The sequence below is a fragment of the Acipenser ruthenus genome, chromosome 2 (assembly GCF_902713425.1).
Source record: "Acipenser ruthenus chromosome 2, fAciRut3.2 maternal haplotype, whole genome shotgun sequence".
Lineage (NCBI taxonomy): Eukaryota > Metazoa > Chordata > Actinopteri > Acipenseriformes > Acipenseridae > Acipenser > Acipenser ruthenus.
Window position 1 is genome coordinate 115,171,954 of NC_081190.1, and position 13,418 is coordinate 115,185,371.

The window sequence follows — 13,418 nt, forward strand, 5'->3', positions numbered from 1 at the left end:
ACAGATGGGAACTCAGGCAGATCACGAATCAGCGCCGCCTGGTAGACCGTCAGGAGGCTGGCCACGTTAGACAGCCTAACTGCCTCTGTAGCCGAGGCATACCCCTTTTTCAGGTGGGCCTCCGTAATCCTACACTGCCTGTTAGGGCAGGAGGGGTCCTTAGCCAGCCCCGATAATGTCGGCGCCTTTACTAGCGCGGCGAACGCGGCGCCCACTGGCGGAAAGGACGCTAACCCAGCTTCGCTCGCCCCGTGAATGGTGAAGGCCGAAGCCTTGCGAGACGTTGCAGGGGCGGAGGCCGGGGCCCCCCAGGTGGACTGCACCTCCTTAATAAAATCCAGGAATGCCGGGAGCATCCTGGACTGAAGGGGCAGAGCCGATGGCAACTCAAATAGAGAGCGTCGTGTTGGCTCTAACGCAGGCCAGTCCATGCCTAAGTGACGGGCTGCCCTCTCCACCACTGACCAGATAGGGTCATTAGTATCCAGCACTTCAGGGTCGTCCTGCCCAGAGTGCTGGGATGCCACCTCAGGCTCCGTGCTCTCTTCAAAGAGCGGATCTGCGTCAGATGCGTCCCTTGAGACAGCATCGGCGTCCCACTCTACTTCCTGGGGTTGGCCGTGACGCACTGGTGGAGGAACCATCGGCTGACTAGCGATGGGTCCGGTTGCTAGCTCTGGGGCCCGAGGCGCCACATTCGCTAGGGTCATGAGGAGGGATTGCTGTCCCATCATGAGCTCCATGAACTGTGACATCTTGGAGGTGAGCTCAGTCACTACTGTCCTGATAACGCCTGCCCCTTCGAGGGGAGTGAGAGTGCCTTCTCCGGCGAGGCGACCAAGATCTAGATCGAGACTCCCGACGGGGGCGCGCCCCGCGAGAGGAGGGACTGCGGGAACGTTCCCAAGCAAGCCTGGCTGGAGACCTCTGACCAGCGGCGTCACAACAGATGACGGTGGGGCTGAGACGGTGTGGGACGAGCCCGAGGATGGGGAACGACCTCCAACCGCCTTCCTAGCTCTCTGGCGAAGGGTGCGCGTCTGAAACCCCGCACATAGCTGGCAGTATGCCCTATCTGCCAGGGCAGATGCGGCATGGTCCGGCCCCAAGCATGCGACGCAATCCTCATGTGGGTCGCTGGCAGGCAACTTGGCCTGGCAGGTCACGCAGTGGTGGAACCCAGACATGGTGCCGATGTGCGTGCGTGGATCGGCGAAGCGTGTAACACTGACGTCGAGCACCGAAGTGCGTGCGTCGAGCACCGCCGCGTCAAACGCTGAGGTGCGTGCGTCGAACGCCGAAGCGTCGGGCACCAAGCGTCGAGCACCTGAAGTGCGTGCGTCGAGCGCCGCCGCGTCAAGCGCTGAGGTGCGTACGTCGAGCGTCGAGGGTGCGTGCGTCGAGGGTGCTTGCGTCGAGCACCGAGCGTCGAGCACCGAGCGTCGAGCACCGAGCGTCGAGCACCGAGCGTCGAGCGCCGAAGCGTTGAGCGCCGAAGCGTCGAGCACCGAAGCGTCGAGCACCGAGCGTCGAGCACCGAGCGTCGAGCACCGAGCGTCGAGCACCGAGCGTCGAGCGCCGAAGCGTTGAGCGCCGAAGCGTCGAGCACCGAAGCGTCGAGCACCGAGCGTCGAGCACCGAAGCGTCGAGCACCGAGCGTCGAGCACCGAAGCGTCGAGCACCGAGCGTCGAGCACCGAAGCGTCGAGCACCGAGCGTCGAGCACCGAAGCGTCGAGCACCGAGCGTCGAGCGCCGAAGCGTTGAGCGCCGAAGCGTCAAGCACCGAAGCGTCGAGCACCGAGCGTCGAGCACCGAAGCGTCGAGCACCGAGCGTCGAGCGCTGATGGAACGTGCACCGAGCGTCGAGCGCTGATGGAACGTGCACCGAGCGTCGAGCGCTGATGGAATGTGCACCGAGCGTCGAGCACTGAGTCCCAAGTGCAGAAGCACTAAGCACCACGCGCAGAAGCGCTGCACAAAGCGCAGAAGCGCTGCACAAAGCGCCGAAGCGCTGCACCAAGCGCACAAGCGCTGACACCAAAAGCGCCGGAGTGCGAGCGCCGAAGCGCGAGTACCGAGCGTGGAACGCTAGCACAGACGCCTACGCGTCAGCTGACCCGCCAAGCGGAGACGCTAAGTGCTGGTACGGTGTCTGATGCTGTGCAATACCTACCTGATGGTGCTGGGGATTTTGCACGTTGGTGGTTGTCTTCCTCTGTATAGTGAAAGGGATTTTCTTTTTTCTTTTTTTGCTGGACGCTGCAGCAATAATACAAGTAAGAGGGTGTAGTACAATTACCACGTGGCGGGAATGCGCCGCGGTGGGGAAGGAACACTGCAGAGCAGACTACACGCACACGCACGGTCTAGCCTAAGCTACACCGAGGATGCAGAAATGCGCGTGGGCCAAGGCCAACGCAACACGCCTAACAAATAATAATAATAATAACAAGAATAATAATCACTGAAATAAACTCAGAGAAGGGGAAAAACCAGCTTCTCAAGCCTAAGCTTATGGAGTACAATCAGTGTACAGCTCTAAGTTCTACCGCTACTGAGGCTGAAGGCAAAAGAGGAAGTGACTCTCTGCGCGTTGCGTATACTAAGCTCCCAGGGGGGCGGGCTTACACGGCAGCTTGCGCGGAGGCCTATCGGCAGCTTTGACATAAAGCTCAGCCAGTCCCTACTGCCTGACGGCAATGTCCCATACCTTGATGGTTATTTTCGACTTGAAAGGGAACATACTACGCGAGCATGTTATGCTGTTGATATCTCACTCACTGTACTCACTCTGGAGAGCTCTGGTTTACGCAGAGACCTGCACAACAGCGCCAAAACCATGTAGCGGCGGCAGCAGTATTGCATCCGTAGGGGTTTAGCATTACCATAGAGAATGAATGGGAAATCGTTTAGGGAGACCCGGGTTCGACGTTGCTTTATTATTGTGTTCTATTACATGTATCTTCTCTTCTTTCTCCGTGTCTCCTGAAACACGCATCTCTTTTGTTTTTCTCCGCCTATCCCACCTGTCCATTGATTTAAAATCTGAAATTTGCAGCATTAATATTCAGTTTTCACATTTAAGTCTTTCATATGTGTAGCATTGGTGGTTCAGTGGTAGAATTCTCGCCTGCCACGCGGGAGGCCCGGGTTCGATTCCCGGCCAATGCAAACATCTTTTTTTTTTTTTTTTTTTTTTTTATTAAAAAAAATAAATAAATAATGAACATTGTTAGAATTGAGAAGAAACGGCTCCGGCAAATCCTGATCCTTAAATCAAATCACATGGCTTTGTTTGTCGGGATGTTTCTCAGTGGTGAATCTTAATACTTACGAACAGGCGTCCGGTAAACCGCTCCATTGAAAAAGAACCGTCTTGTTTTTGTAAGCACTCCACAACGGAAGCGCAAACTTTATCTTGAAGTAACCGATTGGCGTGGTGTGAGCTACACAATAGCCGTTCTGCTAAATGACCGAGGAGAAAATAAAGAACAAGATCATAAAACACGGCAGCGCCTCCCACTGTGTACTGGATTTCAATTCACTGCAGCACCTAAACATACACTGGAGACATAAATGAGCTGTTTTGCTACTTTTGTTTTCAACATAGAGTCAAACATAACAGTCCAATCGTTCATATTAATTTATATAAATAATTACTACAATACCCAAGAGTACTTTACGAACGTATTGAAGTAAAAATAAGTATAAAAACTGCATTCACGTTCCTGTTCCAGTCACATGCTGCACAATCCCCAGCTAAATCTAACACAAGCACAACGATTTGCAATGCTTTTATTTACTACAATTATATGTAAAACGGCATTAAAATAGCCCAGGTTAATAGGTTGTGAAGCGCTTACTTTACCCCACAAAGCAACTATAAACTATACGTATATAACGCAAAGGTTGACACACAGATGCAGGCATCACGTTTTTTTGTATCCCTGTCACTCGTTTCTTCGCAATAAACAAAGTGGCAAAAGTCACATTTTCATAAGTAATAGCAATACTGAGGTTTACTTATGCCTTTTTTTTTTTTTTTAGCTGTACACACAAGTGAAAACTGTCAAATTGAATTAAACTTAACAAAATAAATGTGGAAAGGGGGTGTTGCATAGTTTTAATCAAAGTTTCTTTTATCAGTGGCGCGTTTGCCCCCTGGGCCCCAGACATTGGGGTCCCTTCGAGGGCAGAGCTGCCAGACCAGTATATTTGAAATAATTCCAAGATGCAGATAGCAGTAATTAGCGGTTATACAAAATAAACGCACTGTTTATTAGGTATATGCAAGCTTGTGTTCCATACTGCATCTGGGTATTTTGAGTAAATGGACCAACGAAGGAAGCTTGTTTATGGCAGCTTTCAACTCACTTTAAAACACAGTGTCTGTGTGCAAATCTCTGCCTCTCCCCCACCTTGAATCTTAGCAAATAAGCATGATAATAACGCAACACTATCCGATAACTGGCAGCCACTGGTACATTGATTGCACTCATCATTTCTGTAATGACTATGCATATAACATAACAGAAACCTAAACATGTCATCACGTATAACGATAGGTTGCGGATGCAACCCCGGTTCCCTGAAAGAGAAAATAACCATCAAGGTATGGGACATTGCCGTCAGGCAGTAGGGATTGGCTGAGCTTTATGTCAAAGCTGCCGATAGGCCTCCGCGCAAGCTGCCGTGTAAGCCCGCCCCCCTGGGAGCTTACTATACGCAACGCGCGGAGAGTCACTTCCTCTTTTGCCCTTCAGGCCGTGAAGGCCTCCAGAGCGACCTCGCGGCTTGATGGTTATTTTCTCTTTCAGGGAACCGGGGTTGCATCCGCAACCTATCGTTCCCTTTCAAGTCGAAAATAACCATCAAGGTATGGGAACAGCGTACCCAAGCCGTCGCGAGGGAGGATTCTCGGCAGTAGGACAGACTTACGTCATAACGCAACTGCGTAGGCAGTACATCTACACATATGCGGAGCTGCGCCTCAGCGTCTATGCTCGCAATGACACCTGTCCCAAGGTGGAATAGTCACACCATATTGTAAACCACTCTAGACGTCCGCAACCTGAGGCATCATAGAGTGTAACACAGATGCTCCAAATGACGGTGCAGAGGATTCCAGTACATTTAACCGGTGGACCCTCGTAAATGTATGCGGTGTAACCCAACTGGCTGCAGCGCAAATGTCAGACATCGGCACCCCTCTAAAGAGGGCCCAGGATGTTGCCATACCCCTAGTGGAATGTGCCTTCAACTGCCCTGGTGGCGGAAGGCACACAGAATCATATGCTAACTGAATAGCATCCACTATCCAATGAGAAAGGCGTTGCTTAGACAACGGCTGACCCAAAGTCTTAGAACCATGGCATATGAACAGCTGTTCTGTTTGCCTCACAGTCCTTGTGCGGACAATATAACACCTCAACGCCCGCACAGGGCAGAGCATGTGTAACCGCTCTTCCTCTGGGGAAGAAAAAGGAGGAGGATGGAACGCCATCAACTCGACTGGTTGGTTCATGTGAAACGGGGATATGACCTTGGGTAAAAAGGCCGGATTTGGACGCATGGAGACCTTAGAACCGTCTCCTGCGAAACGAGTACATGATGAATGCACCGAAAGTGCATGTAACTCGCCCACGCGTTTTGCTGATACCACTGATAGCAAAAACGCAGTCTTTATAGACACGAACTTCATATCCACTCTGTGGAGAGCCTCGAACGGTGCCTTGGTAAGGGCTTCTAGCACCACATCAAGGCTCCATGACGGTAAACTAGTCGACCTTGGAGGCCACAAGCGTCTTGCGCCCTTTAGGAACTGAGATGCCAGAAAATGGCAACCAGGTGATAACCCGTCAATGCGTACATGGCAAGCCGAAATAGCGGCTAAATACACTTTAAGTGTAGAGGGAGATTTCCCCTCATCTAGCAGCTTCTGCAGAAACTGTAATATCACTGCCATAGGGCAGGAGACCGGGTCATGGCCCTCAGCCAGACACCAACTCTGAAACAATTGCCACTTATACGCATACTGCGACCGAGTAGAGGGCGCTCTCGCACTCTGAATGGTCGATATAACCGCCGTCGAAAGCCCTAAGGCTGACAGGCGCTCCCGTTCAGGGGCCAAGCCCATAACTGCATGAGTTTGGGGTTTGGGTGCCATAGCCCTCCTTGGGCTTGGGACAACAGGTCCGCTCGCAGAGGGAGCTCCCTCGGGCGACCGTGCAACAACTGCACCAGACTCGGGAACCATATCTTCCGAGGCCACCGAGGAGCGATCAGAATCACTGTCGCTTGCTCTACCCTGACCTTCTCCAAGAAGGCGGGGGGCATCGGAATCGGTGGAAATGCATACAGGAGCCCTGGCGGCCATTCGTGAGCCAGTGCATCGACTCCTAGGGGGCTGTCGAGGTCCTTCACCGAGAACCATAGGGGACCGTGCGTGGTCTCTCGCGAAGCGAAGAGATCGACTTGCGCTGTGCCGAACCAGTCCCAAATGCACTCTACCACCCGAGGGTGAAGACGCCATTCGCCTGCAAGAGGACCTCCTCTGGACAGGAGATCCGCTGCGTAATTGACTCTGCCCGGTAGGTGAACCGCACGCAGAGAGTCTAAACGCGGTTGTGCCCAAAGCAACAGCCGTGTTACCATCCGTGTTACCGTGGTGTTGTCTGACCGCACTAACACGTGCTTGCCTAGAAGCACTGGCAAGAAGTGCTGAAGGGCGAGGACCACCGCTCTGAGTTCCAGAGCATTGATGTGGGCCGACCTCCAGGGTCCTGACCACACTCCGCGAGTCCCCGACCCGTTCCAGACTGCTCCCCAACCCTGGTTGGAAGCGTCGGTCGTAATAACCTCCCTTCGGAAGATGGGACCCAAGCGTACGCCCTGGCGGATGTTCGACGGAACTTTCCACCAGCGCAGTGCTTCCCAGCAGGTTCGGGATACCCTCAACCTGCAGTGTTTGTCCCTCCGCGGATGCAACGCGAAGGCATTGAACCAGGCCTGCAGAGGTCTCTGGTGTAGTAAGCCCAAAGGAAGGGCTTGCGAGGCGGCAGCCATCAACCCCAGCATGCGCTGACACAGCTCCATTCTGACTGTTTCTCTCAACCTGAATACGGAGAGACACCGCTCCAGCGAGGCAACTAGAATTCGGTCTGTTGGCTCGGCACGAGGCGGCTCTTTTCTGAATTAACCTTCAGACCTAGCCGGTGAAGATGGTTTGTAACCGTCACTGTGTGCTGTGCCAACTGCTCCTTTGACTGCACACAGACGAGCCAGTCGTCCAGATAGTTCAGCAGTCGGACGCCCTGAGCCCGCAAGGGAGCTAAAATGGCATCCATACACTTCGAAAAGGTTCGAGGAGCTAGAGACAGGCCGAATGGCAGGACACAAAACTCGTAGACCCTGCTCTGAAATGCGAATCGTAGGTACTTCCTGTGACCCGGACAGATGGGAACGTGAAAGTATGCATCTGTGAGGTCTACGGTGGTAAACCAGTCGCCCTGCCGGACAGACTGGACGATGTGCCTGTGCGTAAGCATCTTGAACGACAACACCCGTAGGTATTTGTTCAGTAGTCGCAGATCTAAAATAGGGCGGAGCCCGCCGCCCTTTTTTGGCACTAGGAAGTATTTGGAGTAGAACCCCTGGTCGGTCAGAGCAGGGTCTACTAGTTGAATGGCACGCTTCTTGAGCAATGCCTGTATTTCCGCATTTAGAGCTGCAGTTACCACCACTCCCCTGAAGGGGGGGAGGGGGGGGTTTAACCGGAACTGAAGGGTGTACCCGGTGAGTATAGTTTTGCACACCCAGATGTCGTTGGTGCATTGTTGCCAGAACAGGAGCTGTGGAACAGTGCAGGGTTGGGTTAACGGCTGCCGGGGTTTCTCAGGGCTGCTTAGGCTGCGCTCGTTCGCGAGGGGCCTGGCCAGAGCCACGAGGACGCGGTCTGCCACCTCCTCTAGGGCGCCACCCTCCGCGCTGCGGTCTTGCAAACGCGGGTTGGCTGCGTGCTGAAACCCCCAAAGGGGCGGTTTTACTGCCCTGTGGGTGCGCTTGCTGCTGCGGCGGTGCCCTGCGCCATTGGTGCTCCTGTGGCCGCCTTGGCTGGAAGGGTTTGCTTGGCCACATCTTTGCCAACTGCTGCGACGCCTCACGCGCCTTGACAGAGCGTTGCAGCATCTCCTCAATCCGCTGGGCCAAACGTGTGCCCCGGGGATATAGGAGCATCTAGCAATGGGGCCTTATCAGGCTCCTGTACCCTGGCCTGCGAGAGCCAGAGCTGCCTTCTTGCCACCACAAGAGAAGCAATGCTCCTGCCCTGTGCTCGCGCATTCAGCTGAGCCAGTTTAACCAAAAGCTGTGCAACTGCACCCAGCTCGGTCCTAAGTCCAACAGATGGGAACTCAGGCAGATCACGAATCAGCGCCGCCTGGTAGACCGTCAGGAGGCTGGCCACGTTAGACAGCCTAACTGCCTCTGTAGCCGAGGCATACCCCTTTTTCAGGTGGGCCTCCGTAATCCTACACTGCCTGTTAGGGCAGGAGGGGTCCTTAGCCAGCCCCGATAATGTCGGCGCCTTTACTAGCGCGGCGAACGCGGCGCCCACTGGCGGAAAGGACGCTAACCCAGCTTCGCTCGCCCCGTGAATGGTGAAGGCCGAAGCCTTGCGAGACGTTGCAGGGGCGGAGGCCGGGGCCCCCCAGGTGGACTGCACCTCCTTAATAAAATCCAGGAATGCCGGGAGCATCCTGGACTGAAGGGGCAGAGCCGATGGCAACTCAAATAGAGAGCGTCGTGTTGGCTCTAACGCAGGCCAGTCCATGCCTAAGTGACGGGCTGCCCTCTCCACCACTGACCAGATAGGGTCATTAGTATCCAGCACTTCAGGGTCGTCCTGCCCAGAGTGCTGGGATGCCACCTCAGGCTCCGTGCTCTCTTCAAAGAGCGGATCTGCGTCAGATGCGTCCCTTGAGACAGCATCGGCGTCCCACTCTACTTCCTGGGGTTGGCCGTGACGCACTGGTGGAGGAACCATCGGCTGACTAGCGATGGGTCCGGTTGCTAGCTCTGGGGCCCGAGGCGCCACATTCGCTAGGGTCATGAGGAGGGATTGCTGTCCCATCATGAGCTCCATGAACTGTGACATCTTGGAGGTGAGCTCAGTCACTACTGTCCTGATAACGCCTGCCCCTTCGAGGGGAGTGAGAGTGCCTTCTCCGGCGAGGCGACCAAGATCTAGATCGAGACTCCCGACGGGGGCGCGCCCCGCGAGAGGAGGGACTGCGGGAACGTTCCCAAGCAAGCCTGGCTGGAGACCTCTGACCAGCTGTAAGCTGGGAGGATGGGCTCCGAGGGAGCTGAGACGACACCGGCGGCGTCACAACAGATGACGGTGGGGCTGAGACGGTGTGGGACGAGCCCGAGGATGGGGAACGACCTCCAACCGCCTTCCTAGCTCTCTGGCGAAGGGTGCGCGTCTGAAACCCCGCACATAGCTGGCAGTATGCCCTATCTGCCAGGGCAGATGCGGCATGGTCCGGCCCCAAGCATGCGACGCAATCCTCATGTGGGTCGCTGGCAGGCAACTTGGCCTGGCAGGTCACGCAGTGGTGGAACCCAGACATGGTGCCGATGTGCGTGCGTGGATCGGCGAAGCGTGTAACACTGACGTCGAGCACCGAAGTGCGTGCGTCGAGCACCGCCGCGTCAAACGCTGAGGTGCGTGCGTCGAACGCCGAAGCGTCGGGCACCAAGCGTCGAGCACCTGAAGTGCGTGCGTCGAGCGCCGCCGCGTCAAGCGCTGAGGTGCGTACGTCGAGCGTCGAGGGTGCGTGCGTCGAGGGTGCTTGCGTCGAGCACCGAGCGTCGAGCACCGAGCGTCGAGCACCGAGCGTCGAGCACCGAGCGTCGAGCGCCGAAGCGTTGAGCGCCGAAGCGTCGAGCACCGAAGCGTCGAGCACCGAGCGTCGAGCACCGAAGCGTCGAGCACCGAGCGTCGAGCACCGAAGCGTCGAGCACCGAGCGTCGAGCACCGAAGCGTCGAGCACCGAGCGTCGAGCACCGAAGCGTCGAGCACCGAGCGTCGAGCGCCGAAGCGTCGAGCACCGAGCGTCGAGCGCTGATGGAACGTGCACCGAGCGTCGAGCGCTGATGGAACGTGCACCGAGCGTCGAGCGCTGATGGAATGTGCACCGAGCGTCGAGCACTGAGTCCCAAGTGCAGAAGCACTAAGCACCACGCGCAGAAGCGCTGCACAAAGCGCAGAAGCGCTGCACAAAGCGCCGAAGCGCTGCACCAAGCGCACAAGCGCTGACACCAAAAGCGCCGGAGTGCGAGCGCCGAAGCGCGAGTACCGAGCGTGGAACGCTAGCACAGACGCCTACGCGTCAGCTGACCCGCCAAGCGGAGACGCTAAGTGCTGGTACGGTGTCTGATGCTGTGCAATACCTACCTGATGGTGCTGGGGATTTTGCACGTTGGTGGTTGTCTTCCTCTGTATAGTGAAAGGGATTTTCTTTTTTCTTTTTTTGCTGGACGCTGCAGCAATAATACAAGTAAGAGGGTGTAGTACAATTACCACGTGGCGGGAATGCGCCGCGGTGGGGAAGGAACACTGCAGAGCAGACTACACGCACACGCACGGTCTAGCCTAAGCTACACCGAGGATGCAGAAATGCGCGTGGGCCAAGGCCAACGCAACACGCCTAACAAATAATAATAATAATAACAAGAATAATAATCACTGAAATAAACTCAGAGAAGGGGAAAAACCAGCTTCTCAAGCCTAAGCTTATGGAGTACAATCAGTGTACAGCTCTAAGTTCTACCGCTACTGAGGCTGAAGGCAAAAGAGGAAGTGACTCTCTGCGCGTTGCGTATACTAAGCTCCCAGGGGGGCGGGCTTACACGGCAGCTTGCGCGGAGGCCTATCGGCAGCTTTGACATAAAGCTCAGCCAGTCCCTACTGCCTGACGGCAATGTCCCATACCTTGATGGTTATTTTCGACTTGAAAGGGAACATACTACGCGAGCATGTTATGCTGTTGATATCTCACTCACTGTACTCACTCTGGAGAGCTCTGGTTTACGCAGAGACCTGCACAACAGCGCCAAAACCATGTAGCGGCGGCAGCAGTATTGCATCCGTAGGGGTTTAGCATTACCCATAGAGAATGAATGGGAAATCGTTTAGGGAGACCCGGGTTCGACGTTGCTTTATTATTGTGTTCTATTACATGTATCTTCTCTTCTTTCTCCGTGTCTCCTGAAACACGCATCTCTTTTGTTTTTCTCCGCCTATCCCACCTGTCCATTGATTTAAAATCTGAAATTTGCAGCATTAATATTCAGTTTTCACATTTAATTCTTTCATATGTGTAGCATTGGTGGTTCAGTGGTAGAATTCTCGCCTGCCACGCGGGAGGCCCGGGTTCGATTCCCGGCCAATGCAAACATCTTTTTTTTTTTTTTTTTTTTTTTTTTTTATATTAAAAAAAATAAATAAATAATGAACATTGTTAGAATTGAGAAGAAACGGCTCCGGCAAATCCTGATCCTTAAATCAAATCACATGGCTTTGTTTGTCGGGATGTTTCTCAGTGGTGAATCTTAATACTTACGAACAGGCGTCCGGTAAACCGCTCCATTGAAAAAGAACCGTCTTGTTTTTGTAAGCACTCCACAACGGAAGCGCAAACTTTATCTTGAAGTAACCGATTGGCGTGGTGTGAGCTACACAATAGCCGTTCTGCTAAATGACCGAGGAGAAAATAAAGAACAAGATCATAAAACACGGCAGCGCCTCCCACTGTGTACTGGATTTCAATTCACTGCAGCCCCTAAACATACACTGGAGACATAAATGAGCTGTTTTGCTACTTTTGTTTTCAACATAGAGTCAAACATAACAGTCCAATCGTTCATATTAATTTATATAAATAATTACTACAATACCCAAGAGTACTTTACGAACGTATTGAAGTAAAAATAAGTATAAAAACTGCATTCACGTTCCTGTTCCAGTCACATGCTGCACAATCCCCAGCTAAATCTAACACAAGCACAACGATTTGCAATGCTTTTATTTACTACAATTATATGTAAAACGGCATTAAAATAGCCCAGGTTAATAGGTTGTGAAGCGCTTACTTTACCCCACAAAGCAACTATAAACTATACGTATATAACGCAAAGGTTGACACACAGATGCAGGCATCACGTTTTTTTGTATCCCTGTCACTCGTTTCTTCGCAATAAACAAGTGGCAAAAGTCACATTTTCATAAGTAATAGCAATACTGAGGTTTACTTATGCCTTTTTTTTTTTTTAGCTGTACACACAAGTGAAAACTGTCAAATTGAATTAAACTTAACAAAATAATTGTGGAAAGGGGGAGTTGCATAGTTTTAATCAAAGTTTCTTTTATCAGTGGCGCGTTTGCCCCCTGGGCCCCAGACATTGGGGTCCCTTCGAGGGCAGAGCTGCCAGACCAGTATATTTGAAATAATTCCAAGATGCAGATAGCAGTAATTAGCGGTTATACAAAATAAACGCACTGTTTATTAGGTAAATGCAAGCTTGTGTTCCATACTGCATCTGGGTATTTTGAGTAAATGGACCAACGAAGGAAGCTTGTTTATGGCAGCTTTCAACTCACTTTAAAACACAGTGTCTGTGTGCAAATCTCTGCCTCTCCCCCACCTTGAATCTTAGCAAATAAGCATGATAATAACGCAACACTATCCGATAACTGGCAGCCACTGGTACATTGATTGCACTCATCATTTCTGTAATGACTATGCATATAACATAACAGAAACCTAAACATGTCATCACGTATAACGATAGGTTGCGGATGCAACCCCGGTTCCCTGAAAGAGAAAATAACCATCAAGGTATGGGACATTGCCGTCAGGCAGTAGGGATTGGCTGAGCTTTATGTCAAAGCTGCCGATAGGCCTCCGCGCAAGCTGGCGTGTAAGCCCGCCCCCCTGGGAGCTTACTATACGCAACGCGCGGAGAGTCACTTCCTCTGTTGCCCTTCAGGCCATGAAGGCCTCCAGAGCGACCTCGCGGCTTGATGGTTATTTTCTCTTTCAGGGAACCGGGGTTGCATCCGCAACCTATCGTTCCCTTTCAAGTCGAAAATAACCATCAAGGTATGGGAACAGTGTACCCAAGCCGTCGCGAGGGAGGATTCTCGGCAGTAGGACAGACTTACGTCATAACGCAACTGCGTAGGCAGTACATCTACGCATATGCGGAGCTGCGCCTCAGCGTCTATGCTCGCAATGACACCTGTCCTAAGGTGGAATAGTCACACCATATTGTCAACCACTCTACACGTCCGCAACCTGAGGCGTCATAGAGTGTAACACAGATGCTCCAAATGACGGAGCAGAGGATTCCA

At 53.1% G+C, this 13,418-nt stretch overlaps 2 non-coding genes across 2 annotated transcripts; both read left to right on the top strand.

Annotated features, from left to right (window-relative positions):
* Positions 1-3,101: 3,101 nt before the first annotated feature.
* Positions 3,102-3,172, top strand: trnag-gcc (transfer RNA glycine (anticodon GCC)). The gene has a single exon. It is a non-coding gene; the product is annotated as a tRNA-Gly (tRNA).
* An 8,216-nt stretch (positions 3,173-11,388) lies between these two features.
* On the top strand, positions 11,389-11,459 carry trnag-gcc (transfer RNA glycine (anticodon GCC)). Its single transcript has one exon. It is a non-coding gene; the product is annotated as a tRNA-Gly (tRNA).
* The last annotated feature ends 1,959 nt before the right edge of the window (positions 11,460-13,418 follow it).